Genomic DNA, 26503 nt, shown 5'->3' with positions numbered 1-26503 from the left:
TTTAGGACACACACTTGTCTCTTGGTCTTCCAAGAAACAAAACTTGGTTGCATTATCCATAACCGAAGCTGAGTATATTACAGTAGGTGCATGCTGTGCTCAAGTTATATAGATGAAAAACACTTTAGAGGATTATAAAATTCATATGAAGAATATACCTATAAAGTGTGATAACACAAGTGCAATATGTTTAACGAAAAATCCTATTCAGTACTCTAGAACAAAACATATTGACATTAGGCATCACTTTATACGAGATCATGTTAATAATCATGATGTAATTTTAGAATTCATTGATATAAAATATCAATTGGTTGATATCTTCACAAAACCTTTAAATGAAGAATAATTTGATTTCATTAGAAGGGAGTTAGGAATGTTAAATTATCTGAATGCATGAGTTTGTTGTATTTCTTTTCAGGACTATCATTCTCTTAATGTATTTCATGAATGAGGCTTTCATGAATCTATTTCATTTTTTATCTTCTATGGTATCAAGTTTACTTCATACCCTTGCTCCATCACTTAATGATTTTTGATACACTTAATCACTTTATGGATTTCATTGACAAATACATCTCTCACGGGTTTAACTCTTGTGAATTTTTAATGAGAAACGATTTTGAATTATGAAGTTCTATTTGTGAATTTCTTTCTTCATGTTATTAGAATGAGTCGGCACTAAGAAGGGGGGTGGGGGTGGGGGTGAATTAGTGTAGCAGATAAAAGTCGTCGGTTCAAAAATTTCTTACAATAAAACCTGTTTCGTAAAGATGCTTAAATTAAAAATGTATGGAAGAGTATAGCAAGTAAGGCAGTTTGCAGTAAAGGTAAATTGTAAAAAGTAAATGTAAACCGAGTTTTATAATGGTTTGGTCGTTGTGACCTACATCCACTCCACTGATTCCTCTTCCATCGAGGCCATCGACATCCACTAATGATCTTCCTTCAATGGGCGAAGATCAACCACCCTTACAACTCGATTCTCCTTTTGACATGTTCAGGAGAGAACCTTTATAACCCCACTTACTCCTCCCGAAATAGAATTCTAAACACTTAGGTAAGAGGAGGAGAACTCTCAAGATTACAACAGAGTTTTTCCTAATTTATATGCTCAGTTGTGTGTGTGTTAACTAAGGATGAGAGGGGTGTTTATAGGCCTCAAATTGATTTAAACTTGGAGCATATAAAGGTCTCATCCCGGGTTTCCCGAGTCCTGGCGGTACCACCACCTGTGCTAGGCGGTACCACCGTCTGCTATACTAACACTAGGCGGTACCACCTCTTGGGTGACAGTGTTTGGGCGGTACCACTGCTTGACAGCCTCGGAGACTGAGTCTGGGCAGTACCTATTAGTTTGGCAAGTCCCATAGTCCCACATCGGGAAAATCAGGCTTGTTATCTCTTATTTGAACTATAAATAAGGGTCTGGACTTTGAAGTCAGATACACCACAAAAGACACCATAAGAAAAACCGAAGTGTTTGCTTTGGGTTTAAGTCCACACTCAGTTAAATAGTTTGGGCTTATAGTTTGGGTTCTTTCTTGTTTAGTATTTTCGGGTGTTTTATGGCCTAGGAACATCTTCCTAAGGCATTTGTAATAGTCTCTTTTATAATAGTGATTTGCTCCTCTTTCGTCCGTGGATGTAGGTCAAGGTTAATTGACCGAACCACGTAAATCTGGTGTTCTTGTCGCTTTTATTTTTTTGCTTTATTGTCTTTGTTGGGTTACCAAAATTACCCTTTGGTAAATTTCCTAGGGCTAGCTCTAACAAACTGGTATCAGAGCTTGGTTTTGGGATCTTTTGGCAACAATGACAATAACAAAGATCATTGTCGAGAAATTCGATAGAAATGTCAACTTTGGCATGTGGCAACTCAAGATGGAGGTCATTCTGGTTCAAGACGGAGTTGATTTGGCACTACAGGGAGCTGAGAACATTCCAGATGGTACGTCAAAGGAAGATCTTGCGGGTATGGATAAGAAGGCCCGATCCAACATTATTCTAAATCTCTTTGACGAGGTTTTACGGGAGATAGCTACGGAGACTACGACTAAGAGCATGTGGAACAAGCTTAAAGCCTTGTATATGAAGAGGACAGTAGAGAATCATCTCTACTTAAAGCAGAGTTTGTATATGCTTCGGATGATTGAAGGTACATCTATACTCTCACATCTTGATAAGTTTGATTCCTTGGTTATGGATTTGGAGAATATAGATGCAAAAATTGATGATGAGGATAAGACCTTGTTACTTTTGTGTTCTCTTTCCCAATCTTTTAAGCATTTTCATGATACTATGATTTATGGAAAAGAAACAATTTCGTATCAAGAAATTAAATCTGCACTAAAATCTAAGGAGCAGATAGACAAAGATATTATTGGGGAAAGTAGAGAGAATCAGGCTGAAGGTCTGGTTGTTAGGGGGGGAACAGATAAAAGGGAATTTGACAGTAGTAGATCTAAATCCAAACATAGAAATTTGGAGTGTAGATATTGTCATAAAATAGACATTAAATCTGATTGCTTTAAATTGAAAAATAAATTAAAGCAAAAGGAAAAATTTGTTGAGAAAACTATTGAATCCGCTGAAGCTAGTGTAGCAACTGATGAGAATGTTGGAAATATTTTCTCTACTATTGATGATAGGACGAGGTCTAAAAATGAATGGATTTTAGATTCTGGTTGTTCTTATCACATGTGTCCTAATAGAGATTTGTTTTTCACATATGAATCTTGTAATAGTGGAATTGTTTTGATGGGCAATAATACAGCATGTGATGTTGTTAGTAGAGGAATAATCCGAATTAAAATGCATGATGGTATTGTGAGGACGCTCACTAATGTTAGACATGTTCCTGATTTAAAAAGAATCTCATCTCTTTAGGCAACCTAGAGGCCCTTGGGTGTAAATACATAGTTGAAGGTGGAGTTATGAAAGTTTCTAGAAGTGCTCTTGTTGTTATGAAAGCTTGTAGGTCTGGTAGCTTATATATTATGCAGGGAACCACTGTCACAGGCTCGGTTGCAGTCTCGTCATCATCATTGTCTGATTTTGACATCACCAAATTATGGCATATGCGTTTGGGTCATATGAGTGAAAAATGTTTGAGCATATTGAGTAAAAAGGGTCTACTTTACGGACAGAGTACTGGGCCATTGGATTTTTGTGAATACTGCATTTTTGGAAAGCAGAAAAGAGTCAGCTTCAATTCTCCGACAGTTCATAAAATAAAAGGTACTCTTGACTATATTCATTCAGACCTTTGGGGTCCAGCTCATGTTCAGTCTAAGGGTGGTGCTAGGTATATATTGACTTTCATTGATGATTATTCTAGGAAAGTTTGGGTTTATTTTTTGAAGCATAAAAATGATATTTTTCTAACCTTTAAACAATGGAAGGCTTTGATTGAGAAGCAAACAGGTAAACAGATTAAGTAGCTTCGAATAGATAATGGCATGGAATTTTGTGAAAGTGACTTTAATGAATTCTGCAAAAATGAAGGAATCGTTCGACATCGCACTGTTAGGATAACGCCTCAACAAAATGGTGTGGCCGAACGTATGAACAGAACACTCTTGGAGAGAGCAAGGTGTATGATCTCAAATGCAGGGTTGACAAAGGACTTTTGGGCAGAGGCAATTAATATGGCCTGTTACGTTGTCAACCGCGCTTCGTTTGCGACACTTAACTTTAAAACTCCGGAGGAAGTTTGGTCAGGTACTCCTGCTGATTACCCTAATTTAAAAAATTTTTGGGTGTCCAACATACATGCATATAAATGAAGGAAAATTAAAGCCTCGAGCTAAAAAATGCATTTTCCTTGGGTATGCTTCTGGGGTGAAAGGATACAGATTATGGTGTTCTAATCCCAAATCCCCAAAATTTGTAATCAGTAGAGATATTACTTTTGATGAATTGTCTATGTTATCTTCTAAAGAAGAATCTACTGGTTGTACAAATGATAGTGCGCAGAAGTAAGTGGAGCTTGAGATTGGTAGTTCTAATTCTTTTCAGTCTAACTCTTCTATTCAAAGAATACCGGTAGATGGTCCTGAGTCTACTGATGAAGTTGATCCAGAGGAAGAGCAATATTCCATAGCCAAGGATAGACCACAGAGAAATATTTGACCACTACAAAGATATGCAAATTTGGTTGCATATGCTTTGTCTATTGCAGAAGAAACAAGTGAAGTTGGTGAGCCTACTTCCTACTCAAATGTAGTTTCTTGTGATAATTCTGCTAAGTGGTTGATTACGATGAATGAAGAAATTGAATCTCTCAATCGGAATAAAACTTAGGATCTTGTGAAGCCGCAGTAAGAAAATTGTTGGATGCAAATGGGATACCATTGTTGAAAGAAAGGTCCTTGTTCAAAAAATTCATACGAAGGACAATCCAGCTGATATGCTTACGAAGCCTCTTCCGGTTTACAAGTTCAAGTAGTGCTTGGACTTGGTTGGTGTTCATTGTTGGTGATTGCCCATTGGGGCTTTTGTGAAGAAGGTAGAGCAAGTTTTGTTGGGACATGCCAAGGTGGAGATTTGTTAGTTTGGCAAGTCCCATAGTCCCACATCGGGAAAATCATGCTTGTTATCTTCTATTGGAACTATAAATAAGGGTCTAGACTTTGAAGTCAGATACACCACAAGAGGCACCACAAGAAAAACCTAAGTGTTTGCTTTGGGTTTAAGTCCACACTCAGTTAAATAGTTTGGGCTTATAGTTTGAGTTCTTTCTTGTTTAGTATTTTCGAGTGTTTTATGGCCTAGGAACATCTTCCTAAGGCATTTGTAATAGTCTCTTTTATAGTAGTGATTTGCTCTTCTTTCGTCCGTGGATGTAGGTCAAGGTTAATTAACCGAACCATGTAAATCTGGTGTTCTTGTCACTTTTATTTTTCCGCTTTATTATCTTTGTTGGGTTGCCAAAATTACCCTTTGGTAAATTTTCTAGGGCTATCTCTAACAGTACCACCACCCAGACCGATGATACCACCGCTTGACATAGTCTCGAAGACTGTGCCATGACGGTACCACATTATGGGTCACTATTTGAGCCTTTTATTGGGCCATCACAATATATACATAGGCCCAACTAACCCCTAATTGGGTTGGTCCAATTCCAATTCCAATTATATGTTAACTACGAATTCTAAGTCATACACTAAGCAAATCCATTCCGGTTAGTCTTGGTTTCTTCCGGCGATCTCTCGATAATATTCCAGTGGACTCCCGATAAGCTCCTGGACTTCATAATGATCTTCTTGGCGAGTTCCGACGAGCTTCTTTGGTAAGCTTCTGGACTTCTCGTTTAATTCCGATAGAACTTCCGACGAACGTCCGGACTTTCGACGAACTCTCGAACTCCCAACGAAGTCTCATTCTTGACTTCGGGACTTCATTTTGCTTTATGCCTTAATCACTATTGTAGTTAATCTTGCACAAATAAAACCTACTTCGATCTAGATAATTATTATAAAGCTTGAATCAAATGTTGTCGGACATGTCATTGGTTCATCGGCGCTTCATCCGAATCTTCGGCGCATTGTCTTTTCTTACAGCCTATTGCCTAATCAGCCAGTTGGCCTCCGCAACTCCAATTTCCTTAGTACAATTTTCGCTCTTCTTGGTCCGATGCCCGAACCCATGGCCCGAAGCCTTCTGCCGATATGTCAACCGATCCTTCGGCTCGACGTCCAATCTTTTGACATATTTTTCTCCGGCCCAACATGATTCTTCATGTTTTTTAGTTGTCTCTCCCTGATCGAAGCTTCCTGCGTCACTCCAAACATAGATCAAATCATAAATACTATCAATTGGTTTCATCATCAAAATCCGAAATTCAATAATTTTTCTCTTTTTGTTGATGACAACATACTGATGACGGAGTTTAAACAAACTCTCCCTAACAATATGCCATGTGTGAGATGAACCTTAAATTCAAAATGAATTCAAGTCAAAGCAACTTTAATCAAGAATATTTGCAACACATCATCATAAAATCATGCATAATCAAATTTACAATACATCATTCCATGCATGATCATTATCATAACTTCTCCCCCTTTGTCATCAACAAAAAGGAGAAGTGCATTTAGCAAGTTTCAAATCATTGCATTATAAATATAATAATGCAAGCAAGTAATTTTCTTTCTTCTCTTCTGAGAAGTTCAATGTTTTGCTTCCTTGGCAAAGCACAAGGTAGCAAAAAATTTACATCATTTTATATGCAAGCTAGCAATAATTTTGAGTTTTGCAAGTTTGTAAATTTTGCTAGATTAGCAAGTTAGCATGTTTTAGTTTTCTTTGCAATGTTTAAGCTAGCAAGTTTTCGAAAAAGAATACAAGATAGCATTTTTGCCTCTTGTTGAAGTGTGCAAGCTAGCAATTCTTGTTTTCTTTTGCAATGTCCAAGTTGTAAGTTTTGCTTCATGAGATTTGCAAGATAGCACATTTGTTTCTCTTGAGATTGTAAGATTGCAATTCTTGGTGATGTTCAAGATAGCAAGTTCTACATCATACAAGCTAGTGAATTTTACAACATTTTAGAACATGCAAGCTAGCAATTTTGAGATGTTCAAGAAAGAAACTTTTGCTTCTTGAAATATGCAAGTTAGCAATTTTTGCTTCTATTTTGAGATGAACAAGTTAGCATGTTTTTGCATTTTCTTAACTTGTGCAAGCTAGTAAATTTAGTAAATTTTACATAATTTTGGAACAAGCAAGCTAGCAAATTTTACATATATAAAAGTTGGTAAAGTTTTGTATCTTTTGAGATTAGCAAGCTTTTTGCTTCTTTATGATGTGTAAATTAGTAACTTTTCTCCACCTTTCTCATTGTCAAAAATAAGGGAAGAATATAATTTTATAATTCTTTTCCCTTTACATCAAATTCTAAATTATGACAAAGATAAAAAATAATTCTTAATTACAATATGGTATCATTTCAGGAAATGATAATTGTTGACTTTCACATCATTTCATTAAAAAAATAATATCGCATGCATGATTCCAAATCATAAGTATTTCAAATCAAGATGGTATTAAAATATCAAATTACATTACATCCTACCATGCATGATCATAACTTCTCATTTGTATGCATCAACATAATATCATGAGTATTTCATGCATAATTTCATTTCATCATATGAAGAATATCAAAAAATTAGTTGGGTGATGAGATAAATACTTCATAAATACAAGGAATTATATATAAAAATCATATTATGAAAGATAAAATATCAAAGATCATGAAGAATTAAGCCATGAATACTAACTGACATGATTTATCTTGACAAATCTCTCTTTTAGTAAATAACAAAAAAGAAACATGGGAGTTCAAAAAAAAGTTCTTGATTCATAGAAAAATTTGAAGTATCAATATCGGGAATTCAAGATCATGATATCGATAAAGACATTCCTATAGCGAAAGGTGTTATGAGAGAACACATAAAGGATCTCGATTCATGTATAATATCTCTCAATTCAATATGAATCATAAAAATTGTAATTCCAAAAAATTATGATTCATTTAGATGGTAGATAGCGAAAAAAGAAACATCGAGGATAAAAGATCTTGATTCATATAGGGTAAATCTTAAGTTATAAATATCGAGAAATCAAGATAAACATCATGGTTAGATGAAACTCATCTAAATTCAAATCAACAAATCATCAAAATCACTTTCAAGATATTCAAAATGGCATAAATAACTTTATCAGTCTTTTACTGAAAAATCGATAAGATAGAGAAAAGGAAATTTTCAAGAAAAATGCTTTCCTCTTTTTAGTTGTTTCAATTCATATGATTTATTTCATAGAAGCATGCCTTGTTCATTTATACCAAATAAAAATATGCATCAATGTTTAAAACCGAAAAAGAACTTTCATTATGGCAAAGATTGATAATCCATTAATCACAAAAATCATCATGCATAATTTCGAAAGATAAACTCATTAAGCATGTTATCAAATCTCTTAGCATTTTCATTAAAACATGAAGCATAAGACATCTTCAATCAAAATCGAAAAGTAATACGGAATTCAACATCACATGGGAGTGTCTAATTTGCTACAATCTGTTCATAGGGACCATACTAATAATATGATATTTTTTTCAGCCAACAATATTGCTACATAATCTTCAACTCAGCCTACTCAGATAAGACAGCTTATCAGCATATTCCCTGCACAAAGGAATACATTAATGTAGTTGGTTGGCAACTGTAAAGCTGTATCATGGTGCTTTTCTTCATGGCTAAGGAATATATTAATGGAGTTGGTTGGCAGTTGTAAAGCACTTAATTTTGAAATTTCCTATGCATGAAGGGTCGTGTCATGCACTAGTATTTATTTTGGGGTTTAGGGCTTAGAAAGGACTTTAGAAAACTGAGGATATTGGCATAAGCTCTCTTGGAGTGCTCTTTTGAACTCTGTATCTCTTGGATGTGTCCTCGAGTGGTGAGTCTTTTGCTTTCAGTTCTGTATCCTTGTTTATTGTCATTAGGGTGGTGATCTTTCTTTATCCCTTTTGATTTTAAACTTGGTGGTGAGCTATTTTTCATTTTACTGAAGTTTCTTCAAGAGTTTGTTCCTTGCCTTCTATGACATTTTCTATCTGAACAAATATTCTATTGGTGTTCTTTCGAAATCCATTCTGCATTTTTACCCTCCCCGGTATCAGTTTGGTATCAGAGCTAAAGGCTAGAGATCATGGCAAGGCGGAATGGAAAATATGTAGTTGGTGAAGGTAGCGACCATGAAGATGACGCTGAGTCGTTGAGGCTGCAGCTACGAAAATTGCTGCGTAGCCTACAAGAAAAAAATGAAATAATCGATGAACTTCAAAGTAAACACAACCAGCATGAAAATGACACTCGAGAGTGTACTTCTGATGATGATACACCTCATCTTCCAATGGAGTCGAGAAGATGTCGGAGAAGAAATGAAGTCCAAGACGAGTGGCATAATAAATATAACCCCAGATTTGATATTCCAGAATTTAAAGGTAAAATAAATGTTGATGACTTTATCGATTGGCTTAATACAATAGAAAGAATTTTCGATTTTCATGAACCACCAGAACAAAAGAAGGTCAAACTTGTGGCACTCAAACTCAGGCGGAATGCATCTTTTTGGTGGGAAAATCTGAAGAAACAAAGAGAACATGAGGGGAAGAGTAAGATCGTTACATGGGAGAAAATGAAAAGGGAGCTGAAGAGAAAATATTTACCTCATAATTACAAGCAAGAGATCTTTCTCAAAATACATGATTTCAAGAAAAAAGATCTTAGTGTGGAGGAGTACACTGCAGAATTTGATAATTTGATGTTAAAAGGAGAGCTTGTGGAACCGGAAGAGCAAACAATTGCAAGATACTTAGGAGGTCTGAAGTATGAGATTGCTAAAGTTGTTCAGCTACAACCATATTGGTCTTTAAATGATGTAAGCAAGCTGGCATTAAAAGTTGAAATGCAACAGAAGTTTGAAAAGAGTTTTCGGTACGGCTCAAAAGAAGGATATACAAAAGGAGGAAGTTCCAAGCCTACTGTTTAAAGCAAGGTGATATCGAAGGTGCAAGAAAAGGGTGAAGAATCAGTTGGCAGCAAAAAAACACCTAATTCTTCTACCCCAAGTGGCCGAAAATGCTTCAAATATCATGGTTTTGGGCATATCGCATCAGATTGTCCAAATAGGAGGATTGTAACTTTGGTTGAAGATCATAGTGATGGAGGAGAAGATGAAACTGATGACGAACCAAAATACGATGATGATGAGGAAGAGATTACTTATGCTGATCATGGTTTGTTTATTGTATTGCAACGTAGTTTACAAGTGTCATTTGTGGCCGACGATGAAAGTTGGGTGAGAAAAAATGTGTTTCACACTAAATGCACTTCTCTTGGCAAAGTATGCTTGGTGATCATCGATAGCGGTAGCTTTGAGAATGTAGTATCTTTGGAGATGGTACAGAAGCTAAAGTTGGACACCATCCCTCATCCACATCCATACCAGTTATGTTGGCTGCAAAAAGAAAATGACATCAATGTAACTAAAAGATGTTTAGTTTCATTTTCTATTGGCAAGTATTATAAAGATGAAGTATGGTGTGATGTTGCTCCTATGGATGCTTGTCATTTGCTGTTGGGAAGACATTGGCATTATGATAGAAGGGTGTTGTATGACGGCTACAAACATACTTATTCTTTTAAGGTGAATGAAAAGAAGATTATTTTAGCTCCATTACAACCATCCGAAATCAGTGCACCAAAAAAGAAAGTTAGCGCTTTTATGTCCTATGGTGAATACAAAAATGAATTAGACAAGGGTGGTTATGTTATGGCTCTACTAGTAGTAGAAGAAAATGAACAACACAAGAAGACACCAGAAATCATGAAACAAATCTTGGAAGAGTTTGAAGATGTTATACCAGAAGAGATTCCACATGGCCTTCCACTCTTGAGAGATATCCAGCATCACTTTGATCTTATTCTGGGGGCTGTTCTACCTAATAAGGCAGCATATACAATGAGTCCCAAGGAGCATGAAGAACTTCAAAGGCAAGTTGATGAATTGGTAAAAAAAGGGTTAATCCGGGAGAGCATGAGTCCTTGTGCGGTTCCAGCCTTGTTAGTGCCTAAGAAGGATGGTTCTTGGAGAATGTGCGTTGACAGTCGCACCATCAACAAAATCACAGTGGACTATCGCTTTCCTATTCCAAGGTTAGATGATTTACTTGATCAATTATGTGGTGCTTATATTTTCTCAAAAATTGATTTGAGGAGTGGCTATCACCAAATAAGAATGAGGCTTGGAGATGAGTGGAAAACAACATTTAAAACTAAAGAAGGCTTATATGAATGGTTGGTTATGCCATTTGGGCTATCTAATGCTCCTAGCACCTTCATGAGATTTATGAATCACATACTTAAGCCATGCATTGGAATATTTGTTGTAGTTTATTTTGACGATATATTGATATACAGCAAGAGCGAAGAGGAGCATATGAATCATCTGAAAGAGATCTTTTTTATTTTGAGGCATCAAAAGCTTTATACTAATATAAAGAAGTGTGATTTCTTTAATTCTAGTGTGGTGTTTCTGGGGTATGTTGTTTCAAAAGATGGAATCATGATGGATCAAAGTAAGGTAGAGGCTATTCTCAGTTGGCCAACACCTGCTTTGTTGCATGATGTGAGGAGTTTCCATGGCTTAACTTCATTTTACAGAAGATTTATCAAGGGTTTCAGCTCTATTGTCGCTCCAATCACTGAACGTCTGAAATGTGATAAATTCAAATGGACTAGTAAAGCTAATGATGCTTTTCAGCTTTTGAAAATAAAGGTTACTGAAGCTCCTATCTTAGTTCTACCAAATTTTGATAATGTGTTTGAAGTTGAATGTGATGCATCTAATGTGGGAATTGGTGTTGTTTTGAGTCAAGACGGAAAGCCCATTGCAATTTTTAGTGAAAAGCTGAATGATACGAGAAAGAAATACTCTACTTATGATAAGGAGTTTATGCTATTTATCGAGCTTTGTCTCATTGGAGTCAATATCTTCTTGCCAAGCCATTTGTTCTATATTCTGATCATGAGGCATTAAAGTTCATTAATCACCAGCACAAGCTAAACAAGAGGCATGCAGCTTGGGTGGAGTTTTTACAATCTTACAACTTTACAATCAAGCACAAATCTGGTGTTCAAAATGTAGTTGCTGACGCATTGAGCAGAAAGCATTCTTTATTATCAGTAATAGAAGTCAAAGTGGTTGGATTTGAAACATTCAAAGATCTATATGAGAATGATGTGGATTTCGGCTCGATATGGCAGAATTATAAATAAGGTTCCTTTCAATAATTTTTTATCTTTGATGGTTTTCTTTTTCGAGCTAATGCTTTGTGTGTTCCATCTTGTTCTTTGAGACAAGTAATTCTAGCTGAAGCTCATGGTGGTGTTTTGGGAGGACATTTCGATAGGGACAAGACTCTAGCTCTTGTTCAATCAAATTTCTACTGGCCTAAAATGTTCAAAAATGTGGATAAACATGTGAAGCAATGCCGATTGTGTCATTTGGCAAAAATAAGAAGTCAAAATTCTGGTTTATACACTCCATTGCTAGTGCCAAATGCTCCATGGGAGGATGTGAGTCTTGATTTCGTTTTGGGACTACCAAGAACTCAAAGGAACAAGGATTCTATCATGGTTGTTGTTGACAGATTTTCAAAAATGTCTCACTTTGTTCCATGCAATAAATCAAATGATGCATCTCATATTGCTGATTTATATTTTAAGGAGATTGTTAAATTGCATGGTATTCTTAGAACTATGGTGTCTGATCGAGATTCAAAATTTGTTAGTCATTTTTGGAGAACTCTTTGGAGGAAGCTAGGTACTTCTTTGAATTTCAACAGCTCGCATCATCCACAAACCGATGGGCAAACTGAGGTAACAAACCGAAGCTTGGGAAATTTGCTTAGAAGCTATGTTGGCAAGAATATTAAGCAATGAGATGTCATTCTTCCACAAATTGAGTTTGCCTACAATCGTTCTATGCATCATAGTATTGGTAAGAGTTCTTTTGAGGTAGTTTATGGTGCTAACCCTGCTGGTCCTTTGGACTTAATCCCTCATTCTACAACAAAGCAATTTAGTGGAGATGCTGATGAAAGAGCTAAGCAGATAAAGAAGCTACATGAGGGTGTGAAAGCAACAATTGAGAAACAAAATGAGAGGTACATGCAAGCTGCTAACAAACATAGAAAACTTATGGAGTTTAATACAGGTGATTTAGTCTGGATTCATCTAAGGAAGGAGAGGCTTCCGCCAGAAAAATTTGGAAAACTGAAACCTAAGGCTGGGTCCATTCAAGGTGCTTAAGAGAATTGACAAAAATGCTTATGAGATTGAGCTACCTAAAGATTACGGAGTATCCCCAACATTTAATGTGGCCGATTTAAGTCCTTTTTATAATCATGATGACGAAACAAACAAGAACTTGAGGACAAGTCTTTTTCAACCGGGAGAGATTGACATGGGAGTGTCTAATTTGCTATAATCTGTTCATATGGACTATACTGATAATATGATATTTTTTTCAGCCAACAATATTGCTACATAATGTTCAACTCAGCCTACTCAGATAAGACAGCTCATCAGCATATTCCTTGGACAAAGGAATACATTAATGGAGTTGGTTGGCAGCTGTAAAGCACTTAATTTCGAAATTTCCTATGCATGAAGGGTTGTTTCATGCACTAGTATTTATTTTGGGGTTTAGGGCTTAGAAAGGACTTTAGAAAACTAAGGATATTGGCAGAAGCTCTCTTGGAGTGCTCTTTTAAACTCTGTATCTCTTGGATGTGTCCTTGAGTGGTGAGTCTTTTGCTTTCAGTTCTGTATCCATGTTTATTGTCATTAGGGTGGTGATCTTTCTGTATCCTTTTTTATTTTAAACTTGGTGGTGAGCTATTTTTCGTTTTACCGAAGTTTCTTCAAGAGTTCGTTCCTTGCCTTCTGTGACATTTTCTATATGAACAACTATTCTATTGGTGTTTTTTCGAAATCCATTCTGCATTTTTACCCTCCCCGGTATCACAACATGATATACATTATTGTTTCTTAAACATAAGATTAATCTTACTAGGTGTATAAGCATCATTTTGTTGTATTTTCATAAAACATGCAATTTTCATGGCCATTTTTTTCAAAATAGCTAGAAAAAGAAGCATGATATTTTGTTTATAATTTTTATTTTTTATATTTTTTTACTAACTAATTTAAAAATAATTCATAAAAAATAATCAAATAATTTTAAAATAAAGTTAAGGAGTTTCATTTAAGTTGTTTACCTCAAAATAAAGTCAAAGAAGGACTACTGATCCGCTTCGGACCAACTTATTACGAGAACATTGACGGACAACTAGCAAAGATCCGACAAACCTCCACCATTCAGGAGTACCAAACCAGGTTTGAAAGGTTATCTAATCAAACTCGTGATTGGTCTGAAAAAAAACTATTGGGGACCTTTATTGAAAGCTTAAAGCCGGAGATCCGGGGAGAAGTTAAGGCGCGACAACCATACACGCTTATGGCAGTCATCTCTTTCGCATGACTTCAAGAGGAGCGATTGAACCATGAAGCCCGGAGGACTAGGATCACTCCATGACCTACAATACTAAAGCCCTCAGACCCCCTACTATCAACCGAGTCCCTACACCGAAAAGGTTAACAAGAGAAGAACTTCGGGAGCGATCTGCGAAGGGATTATGTTGGCATTGCGACGAGCCGTGGAGCCGCGAGCATCGCTATAAAAAAGGTAGAGTTCTTATGATTGAACCAGTAGAAGAAGAGGTCATTGAACATCTAGAAGAGAGCCTTGAATATGAAGAAGAAGATATGGAAGAAGAGCCACAGCCGACCAATATTACGGTATAGGCACTAGTCGGCTACTCAAATCCGCAAACGATGAAAGTTGGAGGCCTTCTCAAACAATAGCCGATCACTGTTCTCATCGACACGGGTAGCACTAATAACTTCCTGAATAGTAAGGTTGCTGCTCGGATGACACTGCATATTGAAGGTTGCAGCAAGTTCGATGTAAAAGTTACCGACAGCAGAATCCTAAAGTGCGACCAAAGATGCCCGCAGGTGAAACTATTACTGCAAGATCAAGAAATTATCACCGATTTCTTCCTCCTACCAATCAATGACTATGAGGCAGTGCTTGGTATAGAATAGCTGACTATACTAGGTGATGTCTCTTGAAACTTTTCTAAATTAATTATGAAATTCTACTGTAAGGGCAAACAGATCATCCTGCGCGGGAAGCGCGGAAGCAACGTTACCACTGTTTCAACCCAACGAATGGAGAAAGTTTTGCACAAGGTAAATGGTAGCTTTTTTATGCATCTCCAACCATAACCAGAAGAGAAGAAAATAGAAATTGAAGATCAAAATCTTGCCCAATTGCTTACTGAATTTGCCGACATATTTGCTGAACCGCGCGGTCTTCCTCCTTCTCGGCAACATGACCATCGAATTCCAATCCTTTCGGGCAAGTCACCAGTGAACACTCAACCGTATCGATATCCTCACCACCAGAAAGATGAAATTGAAAAGATCATAAAGGAGATTCTTGAAACAGGGGTGATTCGGCCAAGTTGCAGCCCCTATTCCTCACCGGTGCTACTTGTACGCAAGAAGGACGGAACTTGGCGGATGTGCATCGACTACCGAGCTTTAAATGGCATCACCGTCAAGGACAAGTACCCAATACCAATGGTGGATGAACTTCTTAATGAATTGAAAGGAGCTCGAGTCTTCACGAAGTTGGACCTCCGATCCGGTTACCACCAAATTCGGGTATGTGACGATGACATTCCAAAAACTGCATTTCGCACATATGATGGCCATTATGAATTCTTGGTAATGCCTTTTGGACTCACTAATGCTCCTTCAACCTTTTAAAGTCTCATGAATAATATATTTCAGAGCTTTCTTCGTAAATTTGTGCTGGTATTTTTCGATGATATTCTCGTTTACAGCCCTTCTCTTGAGACTCACTTTCAGCATTTACGGATTGTTTTGACGATCCTTCGGGAGAATACTCTTTTTGTTAAGCAACCAAAGTGCAGCTTTCTCTAGCAAAAAGTAGAGTACCTTGGGTATATAATATCAGGAGAAAGAGTGGCGGTAGACCCAACAAAAATTGAGGCAATGCAAGGCTGGCCGAAACCTACAAACGTGAAATTACTGCGAGGGTTCCTTGGACTAATGGGCTACTACCGAAAATTTGTTAAGGACAATAGGAAGATCAATGCACCACTTACTTTTTTACTAAAAAAAGATGCTGTCCAATGGTCGGACAAAGCCTCTGCTGCCTTCGATAAACTTAAAGCAGCCATGACAACGACGCCGATGCTTGCGCTACCAGATTTCAATAGACCCTTCATCATTGAGGCCGACGCATCTGGAGTCGAAATTGGAGCCGTTCTCATGCAAAATGGTCGACCACTCGCATACACTAGCAAGACATTATCTCCCTCCCATCAAAATATGTCAGTATATGATAATGAGATGCTTGCCATTGTACACGCAGTAACAAGGTGGAGACCCTACTTGATCGACCGGCGATTTCAAATTAAAACTGACCATAAAAGCCTCAAGTACTTTTTGGAGCAAAAGATATCATCCCCTAAGCAGCAAAAATGGGTAACCAAACTTCTTGGATTTGATTATGAAATTATTTACAAAAAGGGGAAAGAAAACGTTGTTGCAGATGCACTCTCACGGCTACCTGAACAAGCTAAGGTTTCAGCCATCTCCCTTCCTACCACCGGTCTCCTCGAGGACATTAGGGAAGAATGGAAGAAGGATCCAGAGATCAGCAACATCATAAAAAAATTGGAGGAGGATCCAAGTGCAATAGCCCACTACACCTGGGATTCGAGGGATCTACGCTACAAAGGTCGCATTGTGCTTATACCTGACTCCCCTTGCATCACAATCATCTTGCATGAAATGCACTCCATACCTTCAGCAGGGCACTCTGGATTTCTAAGAACCTACAAAAGAGTGAAGCAAAATTTTTATTGGAGAGGGATGAAAAAAATTATTGCTGAATATGTGGCACAATGTGATGTATGTCAATAGCACAAGGGTGAAACTGTGGCAAATCCAAGGAAGCTACAACCACTGCCCATACCAGACTCAGTGTGGACTGACATCTCCATGGACTTCATTGAAGGGCTGCCATCTTCCAAAGGTAAAAGCATGATTCTCGTGGTGGTTGATCGACTTACGAAATATGCTCATTTTTGTGCTGTGAGAAATCCCTACACTACTGCTAGTATTGCCCAGATTTTCATAGAAAATATTGTTAAACTACATGGGATGCCAAGGTCCATCGTAAGTGATCATGACATGATCTTCACTAGTAAATTTTGGACTGAGTTATTTCGGTTACAAGGCACCAAACTCAAGATGAGCACAGCGTATCATCCACAAACTGACGGCCAAACAGAGGTGGTAAATAGGTGCTTAGAGACGTACCTCCGGTATTTCGCTAGCGACCGACCAAAAGAGTGGGCGAAATGGCTCCCCTGGGCCGAATGGTGGTATAATACTATATATCATTCATCTATAAAATGTGCCCCTTATGAAGCATTGTATGGTCGACCAGCCCTTGTAATTCCAAAGTATGTAATTGGCTCGGCCAAGGTAGATCAGGTTGACCAAGAATTGATTGATAGGGACAAACTCTTACAACTGTTAAAAGATAATCTCTCTACCGCTCAAGCCAGAATGAAGCAACAAGCCAACACACGACGAAGTGAAAGAGAATTTTCAGTGGGAGATTGGGTTTATCTTCGCTTACAACCATACAAGCAACTCTCTATCAACACTCGAGCCTCCATGAAGCTATCCCCACGTTTTTATGGGCCCTATCAGATCACAGAGCGTATTGGAGCCGTGGCGTACAGACTTAAATTACCTGAGGATGCCAAAATTCACCCTGTCTTCCACGTATCATGCCTAAAACCCAAGTTGGGAGAACACGAGTCACCCCAGATCCAACTGCCCAACACAATTGAGGATGGAGTTATTCAAGCCCAACCACAAGCTATCCTCGATCGTAGGATCGTGATGCGTCGCCGACATCCCTCTACTGAAGTACTAGTGCATTGGAATAATCTACCACTTGAAGACACCACAATGGAACCATATGAGGAGCTGAAGACCCGGTTCCCTGAGTTCATGGAATCTCAGCCTTGAGGACAAGGCTGATTTGAAGAGGGCGAGTCTGTTAGAACTCTAGCTAGGAGAGTCCTAATTGAGAGGGACATTCTGTTAGGACTCTAGCTAGGAGAGTCCTAATTGAGAGGGACATTCATGTAGGAGGTTTTTTCTTAGAGAAGAATTAGGAGTTGTAAGGGAATAGGAGTCTTGAGTAGGAGTCCTATTAGGAGTTGGTTAGAAGTAAGAGTCTTAAGTAGGAGTCCTATTAGGAGTTAGGGTTTAGAAGCCCTATAAATAGCCATGTATTCCTTCTCTTTTCTTAAGCAATAGATGAATCTCTTCTGCAGCCTTTGAGCAGCAACTTGGAGGGAGGAACCCCTATAGAGTTCCAAGGAGGTCGATCCCCTAAAGAGATCAACCCCAAGTTTAGAATCTACAAGGTTCTATTAGTACTTAAGTACGGAGTTTACTTAGTTCCTCAAGGACCATGGTGTTAGGCATAGGTGCCCAGCAAGCCAATTACGTGAGTGATGACACATGTGACTTGACACAGAATCTTTTTGCTTATTATATTTTAGCATTTATCACTTTATATTGATTATTGGATATATGCATGTGTATATTGTGGTGTCCTTGGATCCGTGCAATGTGAATCGGATCGTGATGAGATCACAATAATGAGACCGATTCACCTTTAAACACAGATCCTAAATAATCCCAGTCATAGGTTACTCGAGAGGGACATCGTGATAACCGGACAGACTAGTGTTATGTATACCTATCCATATGATGGATGAAACTGGTCTCATAGTTGCTCGTGTGGGGACACTATGGATACAGTACAGGTGCTCATTGGAGAATAAGTTCACCGATTGATCCGCTTTTGGAATGCTCGATGGTTGATGATGCTTTATTGTCAGACAATGATTTCGTAGTCCTAGTGGTGTATTTGGTCCTTAGACTTGAGACACCAAAGATGTCTTGTATGAGTGTTCCACTATATAGATTGGCATACTTGACGTCAACCGCCTAACTGGTCCAAATTATATGGATTGGCTCCGCAACTTGAGAATTATTCTCATGGCGGAGAAAATCATGTACGTCCTTGATACAGTGATGCCTACGCCCGAAGATGGGGCAAGCGAGGATGAGATCGCTCGCTACGTGAAGTACATTGATGACTCCACTCTTGCTCAATGCTATATGTTGGGCTCTATTACTCCTGAGTTATAGAGACAACATGAAAAGATGGATGCCAGATTCATTCTCCTATATGTCCGTAAATTGTTTGAGGAATAGGGAAGGACTCGGCGATATGAGATATCCAAGTGCCTCTTCCGTGCTAGGATGACTGAGGGGACACCGGTTCAGAACCATGTCCTAAAGATGATTGAGTGGATGGAGAAACTCACAGGTTTAAGAATGGTCCTAGAGGATAACTTGTGTGTGGACATTGTGCTTCAGTCCCTACCAGATTTCTTTTCATAGTTCATAATGAATTTTAATATGAACAAGCTTGAGGTGACTCTCCTAGAGCACCTCAATATTTTGAGGGAGGCAGAGAGTACTATTAAGAAAGAGAGGCCAGTTCTCTACACTAGTGAGACCAGAAAGAAAAGAAAAACAGAAAAGTCCCTTAAGAAGGGAAAGGGCAAGAGCATACCAGGTAAAGCAAAAGTTGCTAAGAAAGACCCAGCAAAGGACAAAGGCCAGTGCTTCCACTGTGGCAAAGATGGGCACTGGAAGAGGAACTACAAAGAGTACCTTATAGAGAGGGCAAATAGAAGCTTAGAGAAGCTTCAGGTACATTCATGATTAATCTCCAGTTGTCAGATTTTTGTGATAGTGCATTGGTATTGGATACCAGTATTGCTTATCATATCTGCAATTTATTGTAGATTCTGGCAAAGCCAAGGGGAGATTGGCGAGATGAATATTGTATAAAGGTTTATTTATGCTAGATACTACTCCATATATCATGAATGTAAGTGTGTCTATGAGGTAACAAGATGAGGTGAACAGTGCATACCTGGGGCATTGTAGGCTAGGTCACATCCATGAGGGAAGGATTCAAAAGTTGCTAAATGATGGATATCTAGATCCATTCGACTATGAGTCATATGCCACTTGCGAGCCTTGCCTTCATGGAAAACTGACCAACTCTCCATTTAGTGAAACTGGAGAGAGAGCCACTAAACTGTTGGAACTCATACATAGTGATGCATATGGACCCATGTCAACTCATGCCATTGGTGGTTACTCCTACTTCATTATCTTTACTAATGATTTCTCAAGGTAAGGATATGTGTACTTAATGAAGTACAAGTCCGAGGCCTTTGAGAAATTCAGAGAGTATAAGAATGAAGTAGAGAACCAAACTGGAAAGAGTATCAAGACTCTTTGATCAGATCGAGGAGGTGAGTACTTAAGTACAAAATTTACTCAGTTCCTCAAGGACCATGGGATATTATCCCAATGGACACCTCCTTATACACCTTAGCTCAATGGTGTGTCTGAAAGGAGAAATCGTACACTATTAGACATGGTACGGTCCAAGATGAGTTTCGCTAACCTACCTATCTCATTCTGGGGATATGCCCTAGAGACCGTAGCTTACCTTCTGAACAGAGTTCCAACTAAGTCGGTAGTGTCTACACCATATAAGATATGAAAAGGAAAGAAGTATGATCTTAAGATTGTTAAGATTTGGGGCTACCCTGCCTACATTAAAAGACACAACCCCGATAAGTTGGAATCGAGGACAGAGCGGTGCAAGTTTGTGGGATACCCCAAAGAAACTTATGGGTATTCTTTCTTTCATCTTGAGGACCAAAAGGTCTTTTTAGTTAAGAGAGCAGTGTTCCTTGAGAAGGAACACATTCTTGGCGGAGACAGTGGGAGCATGATAGAGTTGAGCGAGGTTGGAGAACTTAGCTTAAGCACCACTCTATAGCCCGAGTCTATTCAGGTACTAACACACAAGTTCTAACTTTACGTAGGTCCGACAGAATATCCCATCCTCTTGAGAGATATGTGGGACATATTAGAGGAGAAGATGTTGAGGATATTGATCCTTAGACCTACGAGGAGGCTATTATGAGTATAAACTCCGGGAAGTGGCAAGAAGCCATGAATTCTGAGATGGATTCTATGTACACTAACAAGGTATGAAACCTATTTGATGCGCCCAAAGGTATTGTACCCATTGGTTGCAAGTGGATCTTTAAGAAAAAGATCGGAGTAGATGGAAAGGTAGAGACCTATAAAGCAAGGCTAGAGGCTAAGGGGTATCATCAAAGGCAAAGTGTTGACTATGACGAAACCTTCTTACCCGTAGCAATGCTAAAATCCATTCGAATTATATTGGCTATTGCAACACACTATGATTATGAGATTTGGCAGATGGATGTGAAAACTGCATTCCTTAATGGGAACCTCAAGGAGGAGATGTTTATGATACAACTTGAGAGATTCGTGTCCAAGAACTGCCCAGATAAGGTATGCAGGTTGCTTAGATCCATTTATGAACTAAAGTAAGCTTCCTGAAGTTGGAACATAAGATTTGATGAGACAATCAAATCTTACGATTTCGTTAAGAACGAAGATGAGCCTTATGTGTACAGGGAGGTAAGTGGGAGCGCTATCACCTTTTTGGTGTTATATGTGGATGACATCCTGATCATTGGGAATGACATAGGAATGCTATCCACACTAAAGGCTTGGTTATCTAGACACTTCTCCATGAAGGACTTAGGGGAAGTATCCTATATCTTGAGATTCAGATCTATAGAGACAGATCCAAGAGGATGCTTGGCTTGTCCCAGTCCAAGTACATAGAAACCATTGTCAAAAGGTTTGACATGGAAAATTCCAAGAGAGGTCTCATATCGATGAGACATGGGATATCGCTTTTTAGGATCATGTCCCCAAAGACTCCAGAAGAAAGGGCGAACATGGATATGATACCTTATGCCTCAGCGATAGGGTCTTTCATATATGCCATGCTATGTACTTGGCCTGATATAGCACATGCTCTGAGTGTCACGAGCAGGTTGTTAGGAAATCATTGGGGGGCGACATCATATGCGCAACGGAAGAACAAGAAAACAAAATCCCCGATTCCCAAAAAGATGTTCATCGTCGTGCGAAGATTGGTGCGCAAAAAATCCGCAAAACACAAAAATGCGTATAGAGATTGTGTTACCTAGGGAGATCGTATATCCCTGTTTCCTTGCAGATCCTTAGGAGAGGGTGAAGGAGGTCAAGCGTCCTCCTCTCTAGCGGTGATCCACACAGCAGGGTTGCGACGACGCTCCTCAAAACTCCAGGCCTACTCTGAGGTGGAGAGGGAGAGGAGAATAGGAAAGGCAAGCAAAAGACTCTAGCCTATGAGGCTGTGAATCTCTACTATTTATAGAGATCCCGTGTCAAACCCTAATGGGTCCTTCCCTAGTGGGTATTGGATCTGCATCCAATAAGACAAGGGCTCCGTCGGATATCTCATATCCGAACCTCTACTCATCGGCCTACCATATGTTTGTGACCCTCTAGGCCCAATATCGAGCTGGCCGTGAGTCATACCTGTCAGAACTCCTTCTAACTCAGTGAATTATTATCTCTGTAATAATTCACTCGACTCATCGACTACGGACGTACTAGGCCACTACGCCGTAGTCCCCAGACGATACAGGGGAATCCAATCCATTGGACCTGTCTGTCCTCAGTTACCATGTACCTATAGTCCCTCATCCATCTAATATCCTAGAGACCGTATATCGAGCATGGTGTTGTCAGACCCATACGGTTTCTACTCGAGTCTCGCTCTAATCGGATTCTCCCGGAGAACTCTTTCTCTCTCAACCTGAATGACCCTGGCCAGGGATTTGTCTGAGCAAGAACACATAGGATATTCCTCTCATGACGCCGAGAGTGGATGATCCTCTATTGACACTCAATAGCCCTCGTAAGGTCGACTACCACTCCTAATGACCAGTTGTACTAGATCTGGGGACAGCCAAACCTATAAGTCTGGTATCAAAGAGTGGAGCACTCATACAGGACATCCTTGGCGTCTCAAGTCTAAGGACCAGATACACCACTAGGACTACGGAATCGCTGTTTGACAATAAGGCATCATCAACCATCCAGCATTCCGTAAGCGGATCAATCAGTGAACTCATTCTCCAATGAGCACCTGTACTGTATCCCTAGTGTCCCTACACGAGCAGCTATGAGACCAGCTGCATCCATCATATGGACGAGTATACAGCACACCAGTCTATCCGGTTATCACGATGTCCCTCTCGAGTAGCCTATGACCGGGATCATTTAGGATATGTGTTTAAAGGTGAATCGATCTCATTATCGTGATCTCATCACGATCCGATTCCCATTGCACAAATCCAAGGACATCACAATATATGTATGCATTTATGCAATAGTTATAAAGTAATATATGCCAAAATATAATAAGCAAAAAGATTCTGTATCAAGTCACACGTGCGATCAATCACGTGATTGGCTTGCTGGGCACCTATGACTAGAAATCTCCCACTTGACCTAAAGCCAATCACCTATGTGTCTGATCCCCATCAGACCCCTGTGACGCTCAAAGACAATCTGAGACAACGGCTTTGTCAGTGGATCTGCAATGTTATCTTCAGATGGAACTCTTTCCACTACTACATCTCCACGGGTTACGATCTCTCTTATAAGCTGGAACCTCCTCAGAACACTTCTGATGAGACCCGGGTTCCCTTATTTGAGTAATCACCCCATAGTTGTCGCAATATAAGGAAGTCGACTTGCCGCTATCTGTATCGACTCCCAAATCTGTGATGAACTTCTTCACCCAGACTCCCTCCTTTACTGCATCTAATGCAGCAATGTACTCCGCCTCTGTGGTCGAGTCAACAGTGGTATCTTGCTTGGAACTCTTCTACCACACTGCTCCTCCATTCAAGGTGTACACATACCCTGAATTCAACTTGCTATCATCGACATCAGACTGAAAACATGAGTCAGTGTAGCCTTCAACCTTAAGGCTATTACCTCCATATACTAGTAAAAGATCCTTAATCCTTCTCAAGTACTTAAGGATACACTTTACTGCTTTCCAGTGCTCCAAGCCTAGATCCGCCTGATACCTGCTCATGACACTCAGAGCATGCGCTATATCAGGCCTAGTACATAGCATGGCATACATGATAGACCCTATTGCTGAGGCATAAGGTATCATATTCATGTTTGCCCATTGGAATTTTCTATGCCAAACCTTTTTGACAATGGTTTCTATGTACCTGGACTGGGACAAGCCAAGCATCCTCTTGGATCTATCTCTATAGATTCTAATCCCCAAGATATAGGATGCTTCCCCTAAGTCCTTTATGGAGAAGTGTCTAAATAACCAAGTCTTTACTGTGGATTGCATTCCTACATCATTCCCAATGATGAGGATGTCATCCACATATAACACCAAAAAGGTGATAGCGCTCCCACTTACCTTCCTGTATACACAAGGCTCATCTTCGTTCTTAACGAAGTCATAAGATCTGATTGCCTCATCAAATCTTATGTTCTAACTTCGGGAAGCTTGCTTTAGTCCATAAATGGATCTAAGCAACCTACACACCTTATCTGGGCAGTTCTTGGACACGAATCCCTCAGGTTGCATCATATACACCTCCTCCTCGAGGTTCCCGTTGAGGAATGTGGTTTTCACATCCATATGCCAGATCTCATAATCATAGTGTGCTACAATAGCCAATAGAATTCTGATGGATTTTAGCATTGCTACGGGTGAGAAAGTTTCGTCGTAGTCAACACCTTGCCTTTGACGATACCCCTTAGCCACTAGCCTTGCTTTATTGGTCTCTATCTTTCCATCTACTCCGATCTTTTTCTTAAAGATCCACTTGCAACCGATGGGTACAATACCTTCAGGCGCATCAACTAGGTTCCAAACCTTATTGGAGTACATAGATTCCATCTCAGAATTCATGGCTTCTTGCCACTTCCCGGAGTCTTTACTCATAATAGCCTCCTCGTAGGTCTGAGGATCAATATCCTCTACATCCTCTGCTCTAATATGTCCCACATATCTCTCAGGAGGATGGGATACTCTATCAGACCTGCGTAAAGTTGATACTTGTGTATTAGTTACCTGAACAGACTCGGGCTGTAGAGTGGTGCTTGAGCTTGGTTCTCCAACCTTGCTCAATTCTATCATTCTCCCACTGTCTCCGTCAAGAATGTGTCCATTCTCAAGGAACACTGCTCTCTTAGCTACAAAGACCTTTTGGTCCTCGAGATGATAGAAATAATACCCACAAGTTTCCTTGGGGTATCCCACAAATTTGCATCGCTCTGTCCTTGATTCTAACTTATCGGGGTTGTGTCTTTTAACGTGGGCTGGGCAGCCCCAAATCTTAACAACCTTAAGATCAGGCTTCTTCCCTTTCCTATCTCATATGGTGTAGACACTACCGACTTAGTTGGAACTCTGTTCAGAAGGTAAGCTGCGGTGTCTAGGGCATATCCCCATAATGAGATGGGTAGGTCAGCGAAACTCATCATGGACCGTACCATATCTAAAAATGTACGATTTCTCCTTTCAGAGACACCATTGAGCTGAGGTGTATAAGGAGGTGTCCATTGGGATAATATCCCATGGTCCTTGAGGAATTGAGTAAACTCTGTACTTAAGTACTCACCTCCTCGTTCTGATCGAAGAGTTTTGATACTCTTTCCAGTCTGGTTCTCCACCTCATTCTTATACTCTCTGAATTTCTCAAAGGCCTTGGACTTGCACTTCATTAAGTACACATATCCATACCTTGAGAAATCATCAGTAAATGTAATGAAGTAGGAGTAACCTCCAATGGCATGAGTTGACATGGGTCCACATACATCACTATGTATGAGTTCCAACAACTCAGTGGCTCTCTCTCCAGTTCCACTAAATGGAGAGTTGGTTAATTTTCCACGAATGCAAGGCTCACAAGTTGCATAAGACATATAGTCGAATGGATCTAGATATCCATCATTTAGCAACTTTTGAATCCTTCTTTCATGGATGTGACCTAGCCTACAATGCCACAGGTATGCACTGTTCAACTCATCTCGTTTCCTTTTAGACACATTTACATTCATGATATGTGGAGTAGTGTCTAACATAAATAAACCATTATGCAATGTTCCTTTCATGATGATCTTATCATCTAATAATATTGAACAACCATTGTTCTCAAAAACAAATTTATATCCACTAACTGTTAAACATGAAATGGAGATAATGTTTTTGATAATAAAAGGAACAAAATAACATGCATCTAATGCATTAAAAGCTCCACTAGGCAGATGTAAGGCGACCTCGCCAACAGCTACTACAGCAACTTTTGCTCCATTACCCATCTTGAGGTCCATCTCGCCTCTCTCAAGTCTCCTAGGCCTTGCTAGAACCTGCAACGAATTGCATATATGATAAGCACTACCGGTATCCAATACCCATGTGTTATCATAAGATTCTGACAAATGGAGACTGATCATGAATGTACCTGAAGCTTCATCAAGCTTTTGTTTCGCCCTTTCTGCAAGGTACTCTTTGCAGTTTCTCTTCCAGTGCCCATCTTTACCACAGTGGAAGCACTGGCCTTTGTCCTTTGTTGGGTCTTTCTTAGCAACCTTTGCTTTACCTTGTTTGCCCTTGCCCTTTCCCTTCTTAAGGGACCTTTCTGCTTTTCTTTTCTTTCTGGTCT

Source organism: Musa acuminata, chromosome BXJ2-5, assembly GCF_036884655.1.
Source record: "Musa acuminata AAA Group cultivar baxijiao chromosome BXJ2-5, Cavendish_Baxijiao_AAA, whole genome shotgun sequence".
NCBI lineage: Eukaryota > Viridiplantae > Streptophyta > Magnoliopsida > Zingiberales > Musaceae > Musa > Musa acuminata.
This window is presented reverse-complemented; position numbering follows the sequence as displayed.